The 14,344-nt window shown below is 44.9% G+C and overlaps 1 protein-coding gene across 3 annotated transcripts in view; it reads left to right on the top strand.

The window, feature by feature from the left end:
- LOC108517047 (uncharacterized) overlaps positions 1 to 14,344 on the top strand; it is a 160,118-nt gene that overhangs the window by 30,419 nt on the left and 115,355 nt on the right. For 2 of the 3 annotated variants that reach the window (XR_001881994.1, XM_017854838.1), the window contains exon 3: positions 3,617 to 3,701. The exons of the other annotated variant lie outside the window; for it this stretch is intronic. The gene's annotated coding sequence lies outside the window, so the exon portion shown is untranslated. The remainder of the gene's footprint in view (positions 1 to 3,616; positions 3,702 to 14,344) is intronic. 3 annotated transcript variants of the gene reach the window in all.

Raw genomic sequence — 14,344 nt, 5'->3', positions numbered from 1 at the left:
GGCACTATTCACAATAGCAAAGACTTGGAATCAACCCAAATGTCCATCAGTGACAGACTGGATTAAGAAAATGTGGCACATATACACCATGGAATACTATGCAGCCATAAAAAAGGATGAGTTCGTGTCCTTTGTAGGGACATGGATGCAGCTGGAAACCATCATTCTCAGCAAACTATCGCAAGAACAGAAAACCAAACACCGCATGTTCTCACTCATAGGTGGGAATTGAACAATGAGATTACTTGGACACAGAAGGGGAACATCCACACACCGGGTCCTATTGTTGGGGGGGCGGGTAGGGGGGAGAGATAGCATTAGGAGATATACCTAATGACGAGTTAATGGGTGCAGCACACCAACATGGCACATGTATACATATGTAACAAACCTGTACGTTGTGTACATGTACCCTGGAACTTAAAGAATAATAATAAAAAAAGAAAGGATAGAGGACATAAGTATGGAAGGATGGATGGGTGGAAGGATGAATAGATGAACTGATGGATAGATAAGGTGTTTAGGTTATCATCTGACATTCTGGGAAGAGCTTCATTTATTTCTGAAGGCTATGACTTGCTAACTTCAAAGAAAGGGAAAACGTCTTTTTGTTTTTTGTTTTCCCCACAGAGCAGCAGAATCCTGATATGAACAACCTAATGCCCTCTCAGCACAACCCAGATCATAATAATTTTTAAAACAATCCATTAAGTGGCTTATTGGCTTGACTCATCCAGGATTTTCATGCCCAAAGAGCATGCAGTTGTGTGCTCTTCTGTGTCTTAAATTCTTCACTCTGAGTGGGAACCAGGGAGACTGAAAGAATTCTGACATTAAGGAATCTTATTTGCTCCGATATTAAAGAATCTTATTTACTCTTCAAAAAGGTTACCTACAGATTGACTGAGAAGGTGAGCACTTTACCATCTATATATTTGGAAAATCATTAGGTAATTTTTGGAAAAGCCAGTCATAATGTATCAGAATCTTGATCCTCTAAGATTTTACAGTGGCACTTAGAATTGCAGTACTTATACATGTAAAAATGCTCCATTTATCTGCCAAGTTTAGAAACATGACGTTCCAGACAAATGATATTTCTGTGTAACTGAGATTTCTGTATAACTGAGGTGTGATACTTAAATATTCATTTTATTTTTCTAACACTATTGATATGACTCAAAGCATTTTTGAAATCTTTTATAATTTCCTTTATGTCAATTCAGGTCAAGTCTTTTTTTAATGTTGCTGTTTTAATAAAGATATATTCCCTTTCCTCCTTAGTAAATAGCACCTTCGACACAAGTCACCATTTCATAAAGACTTAGAGTTATCATTGTAAACAGACATTGTTTTCCTGGATTCTTGTATTTGGCAAAGTTCTCAGGGCTCTTGCAAAGTGAAATGGCCTCTGACTGTTCTGGTTTTTACTAACAATTCTTCTCCTCTCTGTGTTTATTGCATGACTTTACTTTTGTCTGTCTTTGTCCTGAGTGTGGCTTATTGCATATGGGATTTCTGATAACTATTTACTTTTCTGGGGTCTTTTTTCCCAATTATTTTTGAATTATGGTAAAATACACATAATATAAAACCATATTAACCATTTTAAGTGTACAGCTCAGTGGTATTAAATACCGAACACTCATTAATGTTGTGTAGCCATCTTCCCCATCCATCTTCAGAACTCATTCATCTTGTAAAACTGAAGCTCTGTACCCATTAAACAATAGCTCCCCATTCACCCCTCCCCCAGCCCCAGCAACTGCCAAGTCTAGTTTCTGTCTGTGTGATTTTCACTACTCTAAGTACCTCATACAAGTGCAATCATACCATATTTGTCTTTTTGTGACTGACTTATTTCAGTTAGTATTATGCCCACAAGATTCATCCAAATGTAGCCTGTGTCAGGAGTTCCTCCCTTTTTAAGGCTGAATAATATTCCATCGTATGTCTATATCACATTTTGCTTATCCATTCATCTACCAGTGGATATTTGGATTGCTTCCATGTTTCTCTCAGGCTTTTTTTTTTTTTTTAACAGCCTCTGTGGACACAGTTGAATTGTTGACTTTATTGGTGTTCTAATCTCTAGATAATCCAGATATTCCTGTAAGAGATTTTGACTTAGGATCCAAAGTGCTCCTTGTGTTTCACTGCATGAATGTCTATGAAGAAGTTCAACAACACTGAAGAAGTCTGTCATGGAATGATCTTTTGCAGCTTAAACACACACACACACACACACACACACACACACACACACACACACACCATGGAAAGAAATTGCAAAAGAACTGATTCCATGAGGGAACATTGCTATCCAGGGAATATTGATTTGAGTATTCACATTCCCTGTAAACATTCTGAAAAAACAAAGGCTAAAACGCCAACACTCTGTGAAAAGCCAACATTCATCCCATGCAATAGGATTCAGTGGAAAAGTAGTCCCTGAAGTCTGGGTTGCGCATGAGTTCATTGAGATGCAATTCTAGCTGCCACTGCTGCAGAGGCAAGTGGTAAATGGGACAGTGGAGAGATGCTTTCACCAGCAGCTGCCCCCACACCCGCCTGGCTGAGCCCTCACTGGGAGTCAATGTCAATGGGAGCCAATGGGACCATGGCCAACCATATAATCAAATAATAATAATAGCTATCATTCTTTGAATGCTTATTATGTTTCAACTCTTTACATTTGTTTCTCAGTGCATCCTCACAACAGTCTTATAAGACAATATTATTATTTCTGCCTTACAGATGAGGAAACTAAGACTTAGATAATTAATAAGATCAAGGCTACATAGCTAGTTAAGTTTGCCTAGCTTCAGAGTCTGTGAGCCTAACCACCATGCTTTGCTGCTTCTCATCATTGGTTTGCATGAAATCAATGAGATGAGCCAAATACTCTCCCGATGGCCTTTGGCAGCAAGGAACTGGGTGCCTCAGACCCTCTTGGACCTATCATTCCCTTCTGTTTCTTAGCGAGGCCTCATCCAAGTCTTAAGTGGGAATCTACAGGCACTCTCTTAACGGTAATCTCTGGGAACTGGAGCACCTGTTGTGATTCTCCATACAATAGACCCTCCTGCTACTGCCCATGGTTGTGGGAAAAGAATCAGAGAATTGGTCAGTTGAGGTTTATGCTCAATATGGAACACCCCAAGTGAGGCAGCGCCAGCACCTGGTGACAGCATACATCCACTGTTGAATAAGTGTCTAAAGTAAAAGAAAGGGCCTTGAGAGCTGAAGAGCTGGATGTGCAAGCTCAAACCCTGTATCACAGAGTCCTATGGTAATAGAGGTGCCTTTTCAAAGATCTATTTTTTTGCATTCATACATTTGGATCTACACAGCTTGAGGATTGAAGGTGGTTCTTGCTTAGAAACCTGAAGGTCCTAAAACTCTGTTGTGCCGACTCATTTCCTTGTTGGTAAAGGAGAGATGAGCTTGAAAGTGCCTGTCTCTGTAATGCTGAATTGTGCAAGACATTTCCTGAAAATAGCTTACAAAAGCAATGCAGCTATGCTATTAGAGGAAAAGTGATCTTCCCATCATGGAAATGAAGACAGGATTTTATTCAAATTGCAAATACGAACGCGCTCCCATTCTATTCCAGGTTATTTTATACAAAAATGCTTTAAGACATAGCTGCTGTCCTTGAGGAGTTTGTGTCTGCCTGGAGACTTGGGGATGAGGATCAGGTAAGGAGAGGAGCAAGGGGTGCTGAGGAAAGAGTACTTATTTGGGTCAGCCAGACATGTGCATTAGAACTTGGGTGACCAACTGCCTCAGTTTGCTTGGGGCTGGGGGGTTTCCTAGGATGCAGGACTTCAGTGCTAAAACCAGGATGGTTCCAGACAAACCAAGACGAGGTGGTCACCCCCAAAATTAGCAAACCTCCCTATGCCTCCATCTTCTTATCTGCAAAATGGAGATAACAACAAACTCTTCAAGTTCATGTATGGGAGACGTGAATGTGGGAAGACTCATAATGCATGTGGCATTGGGAGCATGGGTGTAGGAATCCTTTAATATGTTATGAAGGGATGAGAATCACACAGCTGTGGAATGTTCAGGAAAGGACAAAGCCAGCATGAGCCAAAGAGAGCTGGGGAAGCCTGCGTGAAGGGAAGAGGGCTCCAGAGGGGCCCTGAAGAACTGACAAGGCCGGGTCTGAGATTGTAGGAGGAGATTTGATTATCTTGGAATAAAACATGAGTGATTCTAGAAATAACTTCTTCCCTGCTACAAGCCACTTCTGTTTTGCAGGGTGTAGCTACTGCTCTGCTATGATTTGCAACCCCCACCTGTCCCCGCTTTTCCTTGGGATTCTCTTATGCTGTGCCATCAGCGGAGCCCTCCCTTCCCAAAACACCTGCTCATTAACAGGCCACCCGCCCCCTCCCCATGAGAGGTGTCTGGTGAGCCAGGATTAGGGAAACTTAAGCTCAGAGAGGTTAAGTGACTTGCCAAGAATCACCCAGCAGATCAATTTTGGATCCAGAAACAGGAACCAGATGTCCACACCTTACTCCGTGCTGACTTTGGAAGGCGGAGTGTGGGGCCCAAGAGGTCCCAACAGACAGGGTGAGCTCCTCTGGGAGAGACCAAGAATTCCAAAGCTGTCCTCTAATTCATGGTCAGAATTTCTCCCAAAGTGTGTCTTCAGGGAAGGCTTTTTTTTTTTTTTAAAATAAAAATCAGCTTTGAGGATCCCCCACTGAGTTTGGAAGTTTTACATATGAATTTCTGACTTGTCGTTTAGGAAAAGATGCCACGAGTGAAATCAATGAATTAAGGATTTGGCACAAGCTGTATCAAGTATCAAGTAATGAGCTTTCCGTTTCCCGTCACACATTCAGTGCTTCTCGATTCAGCCAAAATTGGCAAGAGTCAAGCTGGTTATTAAAGCAAAACCTGGAAAAGGCAATTAAGCACTCCCAGGGTTAAAAGGTTGGATCCAGTGGAAACACGGGTCATAAATTTTACTCACAGATAGACCTGCTATTCAGAGGCTGTGGCTCCCAAACCAGACACAGATGAGGAGGAGGGCTCCTTGCTCAGGGCTGGGTGATAAAAGGCACGGGTTGTGTGGGAGTCCTTCCTGGGAACCCAGTCCCGTGCTCTGCCCTGCTTCAGCAGGAGGAGGGAAGGTGGGAAAGAGTCAGGGTCTCCGGGACAGCTTGGTGTTGCTCTCCATGCTTCCCTGAAGGAGCCAGGCACTGCATGGGGCATCTTGTGCGTGACTCTTGGGCATTTAGAAATAGTCTGAAACACCATCCCCACTTGCCCAGGGTATCCTGGGATGCAGGGCTTTCCGTACTATAACTAGAAGAGTCCCGGGCAAACCAGGACAAGTTGGTTACTCTATAAATGACCCTGATCTTTTTGTGAGATTCCTTATTACCTGCCCCCAAATCTTGCAAGATGTCTAAAACCAAAGATGCTAGATTTAGACTTCGTGCCCGCACCTCTAGAGCTGTAAAGTGGAAATCACATATTCCACCTGGGGTTGTGTAAGGCTTAAGTGAGATTAGGTAGATGAGTGTGGAGCACAGGGCACGGACTCTGACACAGTTGCTGAACAGCTGCAGAGTCCATGTATCATCTGGCCCTTGCTCAAGTGTGGTTGGTGTCAGGAGCCTTCCACTCAACCCTGCAGCAGCCTAGAAACATGGCTCAGAGAAGTCCAGAGTCCTGCCCAAGAGCTACATGAGTTGTGTTCTTCAAGCTAACAAATCTTTAAAAAAGAGGTAGGCAGGCCGGGCGCTGTGGCTCACGCCTGTAATCCTAGCACTTTGGGAGGCCGAGGCAGGCGAATCATGAGGTCAGGATATCAAGACCATCCTGGCTAACATGGTGAAACCCCATCTCTACTAAAAATACAAAAAAATTAGCTAGGTGTGGTGGCATGTGCCTGTAGTCCTAGCTACTCGGGAGGCTGAGGCAGGAGAATTGCTTGAACCCAGGAGGCAGAGGGTTGTAGTGAGCGGAGATTGCACCACTGCACTCCAGCCTGGGTGAGAGGGCAAGACTCCATCTCAAAAAAAAAAAAAGGTCGGCAGTAGCTCATGCTAGTTCTTTGTCTGGCAGCGGGATTCTTTTCGGAGGAGCCAACAAGGAGGGCCAGTGTTTCACAGAGAATCAAATGTGCTGCCCTGTGAATGGCTTGATCGGTTTTCTGATTAAACTTATTTTGAATAATCTGCATCATGCAGGTGGAAAAATAGACAATTCAGATGGGTTATAGATTTGTTAAGGAGGCTCTTTTAGTGTTCAAGAATGTGATCCCACTTTGTCCTCCCAGAGGGTTATTTGCTGTTAAAAAGTGCCCCAGACAGAGGAGAAGTCACGGGGAAGGTAGGAAATGCCGTCTTTGAGAGCTTAGAGGAGTTGTGCTCTTGCATGTCTTAATCTCTTTGGAAAAAGTTACATAGCAGAGTGTCTCACTCCAAATTTACATGCAATGCAGTCATCCATGGTGATGCTGTTTCTGCTAATAATCTAGCAATTAAAATAGAATGTGGCTGCTAATTAAACCTGCCACTCAACTAAGAGATGAATATTTGTTTTCCAATGGAGCTGGATTTGATCCTGCCTGCCTTGCACTGAGCTGAAGACTGAAGATTTGGATTAGAATATAAGGTCCAACGAGTAAAGGTCCTCTAAGTGCTTTAAATTTCCCTTCTTTGAAGATGAAACCTTAATACCAGTTAAGATCAAATTAAACGCTCAAAACGAATTATCTTAAATTTCAAAAGTGTTTTTGTTTGGGATGCATTTTCATTGGTTCCCTCATTCAGTGTACTTTTTCCTTGTTTGATTCCATTTGTGAGTGGAATTTTAATACCTTAAGATGTTCATGGTTTTTTAAAAATTTAAACTGTCTTCATATTTATATTTAATTAAAACTTATACATTTGGCTTGGTATATTAGCAGGGATCTAAAGGCTGCATAGTCTACTGTGGTAAATGTCAACAAGAGGACTCTGGGTTGGAAACCTGTTTCAGTTGCTATATAGTTAGGGAATTTTGCGTGAGGTCAAAGAGAGGAATGGGTCAAGCCTGAGTAGGCTGAGCAGTTCTCCTTGGTAGGGGCTATCCTGTGAGCCCCACACTGAGGGGAACTGATTGGAATATGGGGACTGCTTCTGCCTAGTGATTCAGGAGCCTCTGAGAGGCTCAGCTACAAAGGGGAGAAAGATGTGGTGGTATGCCAGGTCTCTCTAATGTGTCTAGACTTGCCAGCCTTGGGTAGGATTGACATGTGTACCTCCACAATCTTCTCCTGTGCTCAGGGCAGATATCACTAATCCATCACTTCACTCTTTCTTGTTGAGGCAAGACAGGCTCTGAAGCCCTGTCACCACCTGATACCACCAGTGTCAAGCAGCCACTACCAACTGAATGGAATTGGCCCCAAAGTGAAACGTAGCTGCCCTCCTAGCTTTGCAGCAACCTGCCTGGGCACCTGCCATGGGAGAAAGGAGGGGGTCTGAGGGAATAGAGGAGGAAGGGCTTTTGGGGAGCAACCTTCCACAACCTGAATGAGGCCTGCCGGGTCCCTGCCCCGCACAATGTGAGGGCGTGTGGGGTGATGGGTCTCCCCAGCCTCCCAGACAAGCCATAAGCCTCTCAGACCCTTTGTCCTACAGGTTTCTGGGGTCCGCAGAATGAAACACTCTGGAGAAAAAAAGCGTTTCTTTACCAAGTTTAGGAGATACACTCGAAAGACTGCGATAAGGGTGTGTCTGGTGAGCTCCAGGCACCGAGCCCACCTTTTCCACCCTGTCAGGGGTGTCTTCCCAGACAGAGTGTCTCACAGGAAGCCAAACAGCCCCACGGTGGGCAGGAATGAATGGCTGGGCCTGCACAGAGACTGGGAGGGACTTTAAAGAAGACTCTTGGCTTCTGGATGAAACACCACGGGTCTCCTGGGCGACCTGGTGTGCTGTATTAACTATTTTTATTGAACCACTGAGTACACAGATGTGTCCCGCCCACACAGGCTTCCAGAGGCCCCATCCTAGCCACAGGCTCTGTGGAGGGAGGGCTGCGGAGGTTAAAGCCATTTGAACTGTTTTCACCTTGAGGTACATGAAGATGAAACCAATTCCCCGTTAGAAATATCAAGCATCCTTTATATATTTACATATTTAAGGATGTACAATGGCTCCCCAGAAGTGGCTGCAAGCAATAATATTAAATAAAATAAGAACTCTGTCAGCTCCTATTGCTCTACTTTGCCTTTTGCTCCCTGGAAATTCTTTAGCCACGGGGCAGCCAGATTGATGATTTTATTTATTTATTTATTTACTTTTATTTTTATTTTTTTTTTGAGACAGAATCTTGCCCTGTCACCCAGGCTGGGGTGCAGTGGCATGATCTTGTCTCACTGCAACCTCCAGTTCCCTGGTTCAAGCAATTCTCCTTTTCAGCCTCCTGAGTAGCTGGGACTACAGGCACATACCACCATGCCCGGCTAATTTTTGTATTTTTAGTAGAGACGAGGTTTCACCATATTGACCAGGCTGGTCTCAAACTCCTGACCTCAGGTGATCCACCCACCTTGCCCTCCCAGAGTGCGGAGATTACAGGTGTGAGCCACTGCGCCCGGCCCAGATGGATGATTTTATAATTTAATTCTTCAAAGGCTTCCCAAGCCACTGAGTGTGAAATCCCAGCTCCTCACTGAGACAACATACAGGCTGGGCATGAGCCAGGTGGTCGTGCCCATCACCCACCTCTCCTCCTAGCAGCCCTCGGTTTTGCATTTGCACCTTCCTGCTCCTCAAAACACCAACCTAGTTCCGGCCTCGGGCAGCTGCGATAGCTGGTCCCTCTGCCTCTACCACTCTTCCCTGGATACTTGCGGGGTGGCTGCTCCTTGTCATTCATGAGTCAACTCCAAGTCCCCTCTGCAGAGACCATCCCTGTCCATCCAGTCTAAGGTAGTGGCCTTCCTGTCCTCCAAAGTCCTTCTGTGCTATTGCCCTGCTCTGTCTTCACAGCCATCTGAAATTCTTGTGCTTTTTTTGTTTTTCTTGCTTATTGTCAATCTCCTCTACAAGAATGTAAGATCTATGAGAGCAAATCTGGTGCCTGGCATGGAGTCTGTTCTCAATAAAAATTTGACAACAAAAAATTTTGCTGGGTGTCCTGGGATCAGATCATTGTTTTCTTTCCTTGTATTTTCCCAGCATGCTTTGCAGGTGGTGGGTTGCAATGGGCACAGCCCCAGCCCTCCTGCCCCTGGTATGCCAAAATGATTCATGCACAGGCCTCGGTGGCCCTTCTCCCTTCAGCCCCTGCTTGACACTGAGAATGCACTGCCTCCCACCCACAGGGGTCTCTCTCTGGCCAGCCCCCCACCTTGGGCAGCTGTGCTGGCACCTTCCTCCCATCTCCTGTGCTGGAGGCGGCTGTGTTTCTTCCTGGACCCCAGCCGGAGGACAGAGGCTCCTGGGAGTCTCTCCTCTGATGCTGGCCATGTGTTTTTGCTCCTGCCCCAATCTTCTTTCCAGGATATGGGCTCTTGGGTTCAGAAGTAAACAAATTCCCAGCAGCTCTGGGATGGGAGGGAGGTTGGCTCTTAATCTTAGTCACTTGGCAAGAGAGAGAATGCAAAAGTCTCTCCAAAAGCAGGATGTTTGCCACTTCACAGTCGAGACAGCCCGTCCTAACCCAGGAGGACACAAGTCTGCAGTCTCTACCATCTGCCATGACATAGGGCAAATCCTGCTGCACATTGACCTCTCTGAGCCTCAGTGTCATCACCCACAAATGGGCATGGCAATAGCATTAAAACCCAAGGGCGACTGTGGAAAGTAAACAATGCAACACATGCACAGAAAGTGCCTGGCTCAAGCTCAGTGTCAAATATCTGGGAATGTCAGGAAGTGTCAGCAGAATGCATTGCAGCAAGACCGCCAGGTAGGGACCAGATTGACTTGGTGCGCAGGGGATGAGCCAAAGAGGGGTGAGGCAGAGCCCTCCCTTCTGCTATCAGTTGAGGGCAAGCTGGGAACATGGGTCATCTAGGGACCACTTTAATGCAAAAGTTCATAGTACTGTCAGGATGTTAGGTGCTCTGAGTGAGAAGGATCACTTATCTTGGATCATGTGTGCCAAATTCTGTGCCAGACACACAGTAGGTATGAAGGAAGAGAGAGATAGTCCTGGCAATGAATTCTAGAAGGGCAAGGATGCTGAGTGAATGCTGGGTGAGTGAATGAATGAATGAATGAATGAATGATTAAATCTAGAATCATGGTCTCCTTGGGTCCCTGTGTTCTCTCTGCTGGGCCCTTCCCTACCTGCCAATGCAAATCCACAAAATGGAACTAGGACAGGTCCTGGATTGTCACTGGAGGCAGGTTCTAACCTTGGAGGAGACCCATCTGGGAAACTCTGCTACATTGTCCCAGTTCCTATTGAGTCTTCATTCTCTCATTCCCTGTGCACCTGTGGGAGGCCTCCAGGTATGCTCATGGCTTGCCTGGGTCTTCCATACTGAGGAGCAGTTCCAGCCAAGCCTTTCCACCTCCTGCCAGTCACTGTGCCCAGTGCAGCCACAGGGGAGCTGGGTATGAACTGAAGGAGCAGGGAGATGGGGCTGGGACAGGGCCCCTGGGGATGAGGCACTGGACAATTGAAATTTCGTCTCCCAGTGTTTACCTCAAGGAGAAGAAAGGTAACAGAAGGATAATTGAATTTTTTGAGAAGAGAAAGAAGCAGAATGCCTAAGTGTTTAAAAAGCTCTATTTAAATTTCTTGTCTGTAGCATGTACTCTAACCTATAATTATGGTTTTGAAAAAAAGGATAATTATGAAAATTTCTGGGCTCATTAAAGACATACAATTGACATCCAAAATTATTTGAGTTAGAAATGATGCTGGAATGTGTCTCTTTTAAAGAGACTCAGAGGAAGGAACTTTGCTTTTTAAAACTCTAAGTTCCAGATTAACCGTGAGTGTCACAGGTCACCTCAGGTAATGGTTCCCTTCAAAGGAGAGAAGCGACACAGAGACTGCCCCTCCACAGTGCCAGCTCAGCTTGGCTCTGCTCAGCTCGGCTCTGCTCAGCTCGGCTCTGCTCAGCTCTGCGGGCGTCATTGGGCTTGGTAGGTGGAGATTTTCTGGTGCTGCCCGCACAGGGTGGTCACTGCTCCTTGAGTCAAGGGCTGTCTGAGAGCCCTGCTGGCTGTGTGTTTTGCTGGCTCATGACCCTGGCACATCTTTTCCCTTTTTGAGGAGTTAGACCAGTGGGAGTGTGCCCAGCTGGAAAACCTCCTTTGCCAGAGGCTGGACTCTATCCTTCTGTGAGCCCCAACTGCACCCTCTCATCTCCTGTGCCAACGCCATGATAAGAGTACTAGGTCCTACGTAATGGGAAGGTAGACAAGTTGTGTGTCAGATGTGTTAGCAGAGCCAGTGGCATTGAGGTTGCAGGCAAGTGCTTCCTGGAGACACAGGACATGCCAGTAGCCTTCTTCCAGGGCCTGAAAGAGAGTTGTTCCCGGTGTATCTCCAGAGTGATAGGAATACATCAGCAGGCCCCTGTCTGCCAGGTGAGCTGCCAGGGTTAAACTCTCAAAAACTGGGCTGCAGGCATTTGTTCCCAAGATCACAACCTCCAAAGGCCTTTCTTCCTGGCCTCATGAGAAACCCTTCCCCTCACGGCTTTCCATTGCCTCTGACCCAGGCTCCTACCTCACCTTGCCCTGGACCTGCCACCCCACTGTCCAGATTGTCACTGGGCCATGCCGGGGACTCTGACGTTCACAGCAATCAGGCCTCGCCACCTTTAGATCTGCATCTGCCTACGAGGAGCTGCCTAAATCACATTATCTACCAAGTTGTCAGTGCAGGGAGGCCTCTAAGAACCAGCTGGGCTTCAAGGGGACGAGGGTCACCTGACACCCTCAGTGCTGTCTCCTAATGGTCATCTTAAGGCCCTGGGCTGGGACCTGCTATGGTTCTCATGGTCACTATAAGGTCACATTGTAGTGATCTGAGTTAGTAACAAGCAGCTTAGTGCCCATGGTTGCACACAGGGAAGTCAACTTATCTTTTTCTTTGGCTGATGGTTCTTAAGCCAGCTCTCTGTGGCCTGTGGTCAGTCAGCAGAACTATGTGGATGGGTCAAAGCCATGACTCCAACAAAAGTCCTTTCTTAGAACTGACACTATCTTCAGCCTGAAGCTTAAGAAAAGTCTGATCCTATAAAGAACTTGAGTGTTTCCTTATGGCTCTAGCAACCACTACAGTTTTTAAAAAATAATAATAATTTGAGTTGGATCATACACTTAAATGTAAAACCCAGAATCAAAAAGCTTCTTGAAAAAAAGATATTGGAAAGAATATCTTTATAATCTTGGGGTAGGCAAAGATTTCTTAGGTCGAATACAAAAGGCACTAGCTGTAAAAAGAATAAATTGATCATTAACAGTAAAAGTTTCTGGTTTTCATAATCAAAAGATACCAATAAAGAAATGAATAAGTCATTTGAAATACATATATTTGAAATACATGCATCTGATAAAGGAATTATATCCAGAATATATATTTTAAAATTTCTATAGATCAGAAAAAAGGACAAACAAGTTAATTTATAAAATGAGAATGGAGATCTCACAAAGGAGGATATGTGAATGGCCAATGTGCACATGAAAAGATGCTCAAGATCATTAGTCATCAGGGAAGTGCAAATCAAACCACCGTAAAATATTAATTCACACCCAATAGAATGATGAAAATAGAAAGGACAGATAACACCAAATGCTGGTGAGGATATGGAATGAATGGAACTCTCATACAATACTGGTAAGAACATAAACGATGAAACCACTTTGGAAAACAGTTTGGCAGTATATCTATAATATGATCCAGTGATTTGATTTCTAATTATTTACCGGAGAGAAGTAAAAACACATGTCCGTACAGAGACTTGTACAGGAATGTTTATAGCGAACTTATTTATAATAGCTGAAAGCTGGAAACAAACCAAGTGTTCATCAACAGGAGAATAGATTTTTTAATGTGATGTATACATTACAATGGGATATTATGCATCAAGGAGAAAGAACAAACTACTAACACCTGCAACAATATGGATGAATCCCCCAAAAACATCATGCTGGGGAAAAAAAAGCCGGACGTGGAAGAACAAGGCCAAGAGATACATGACATGATTCCATTTAAATGAAGTTCTAGAATAAGCACAACTTATCTCTGATGATGGAACTCAGAAAAGGTTACCTCTGGGAGCAAGGAGGCAGAGAGTGACTGAAAAAGGGCACCAGGGCACTTCCAGGGTGACTGGAGGTCCGGTCTGCACAATTGTCAGAACTCATCAACTGGAACACTTGAGATCTGTGCATTTTATTTTATATAACGTGTTCTATATTTCATGACTTGATTTTAAAAACAATGTCAATAGCCAGCATGAACTGAAGACTCACCCTGTGCAGCACAGTGATAGACTGCCTAGTGAGGGTCTCAGCAGTGGTCACAGCCACCTGATGGGTAGGTGTTGAGAGAGGAGCTTCTTAGTCATGCAGCATGCATTATTATCTGGTTCTTTAATAGCCCGTCTCTTATTACACTTTCCAGTGCTCCCTGAAAGCTTGTATCAAAAGCTATCCTGACACCCTGTTTTTACTAATGAGGAAATGGAGTCTCTGAGGGGTTACAAAGCCACTGAATGGTGGAGACAGAATCTCAGCTCCATGGCCTGAAGCCTTATTCCCTTTAATTCTGTCTGCCCCTCATTTTGTTATCTCTGAGTCCCCGCCAGCATTTGACACATGGCCTTGTAGTCCTGCACTTAGAAAATGGTATTGGGCTGGGCACTGTGACTCATGCCTGTAATCCCAGCACTTTGGGAGGCCAACTCCTGAGGTCAGGAGTTTGAGACCAGCCTGGTCAACATAGCGAAACCCCGTCTTTACTACTAAAAATACAAAAATCAGCCAGGCCTGGGGGTGCGCGCCTGTAATCCCAGCTACTTGGGAGGCTGAGACAGGAGAATTGCTTGAACCCAGGAGGTGGAGGTTGCAGTGAGCTAAGATCATATCACTACGCTGCAGCCTTGGGGACAGAGCAAGACTCTGTCTCAAAAAAAAAAAAAAAAAAAAAAAAAAAAAAAAAAAAAAAAAGAAAAGAAAAAAAGAAAGAAAAGAAAAGAAAAAAATAAATGGTATCGGACTGAAAATGTGAATTTTAGTCAGCCAAATATTGAGTGAATGCCTGCTAAACATCAAATGCTATGCTAGGGGCCAAGGACAGTAATGAAGGAGGGTGCCCAGCCTCTAGAGCCCACCTCCGGGAGAGGCCCCTGTGG

This window comes from Rhinopithecus bieti, unplaced genomic scaffold, assembly GCF_001698545.2.
Source record: "Rhinopithecus bieti isolate Rb0 unplaced genomic scaffold, ASM169854v2 scaffold_2872, whole genome shotgun sequence".
Lineage (NCBI taxonomy): Eukaryota > Metazoa > Chordata > Mammalia > Primates > Cercopithecidae > Rhinopithecus > Rhinopithecus bieti.
The sequence above is the reverse complement of the archived record's forward strand: the minus strand, read 5'-3'. Positions and strand labels throughout refer to the sequence as shown.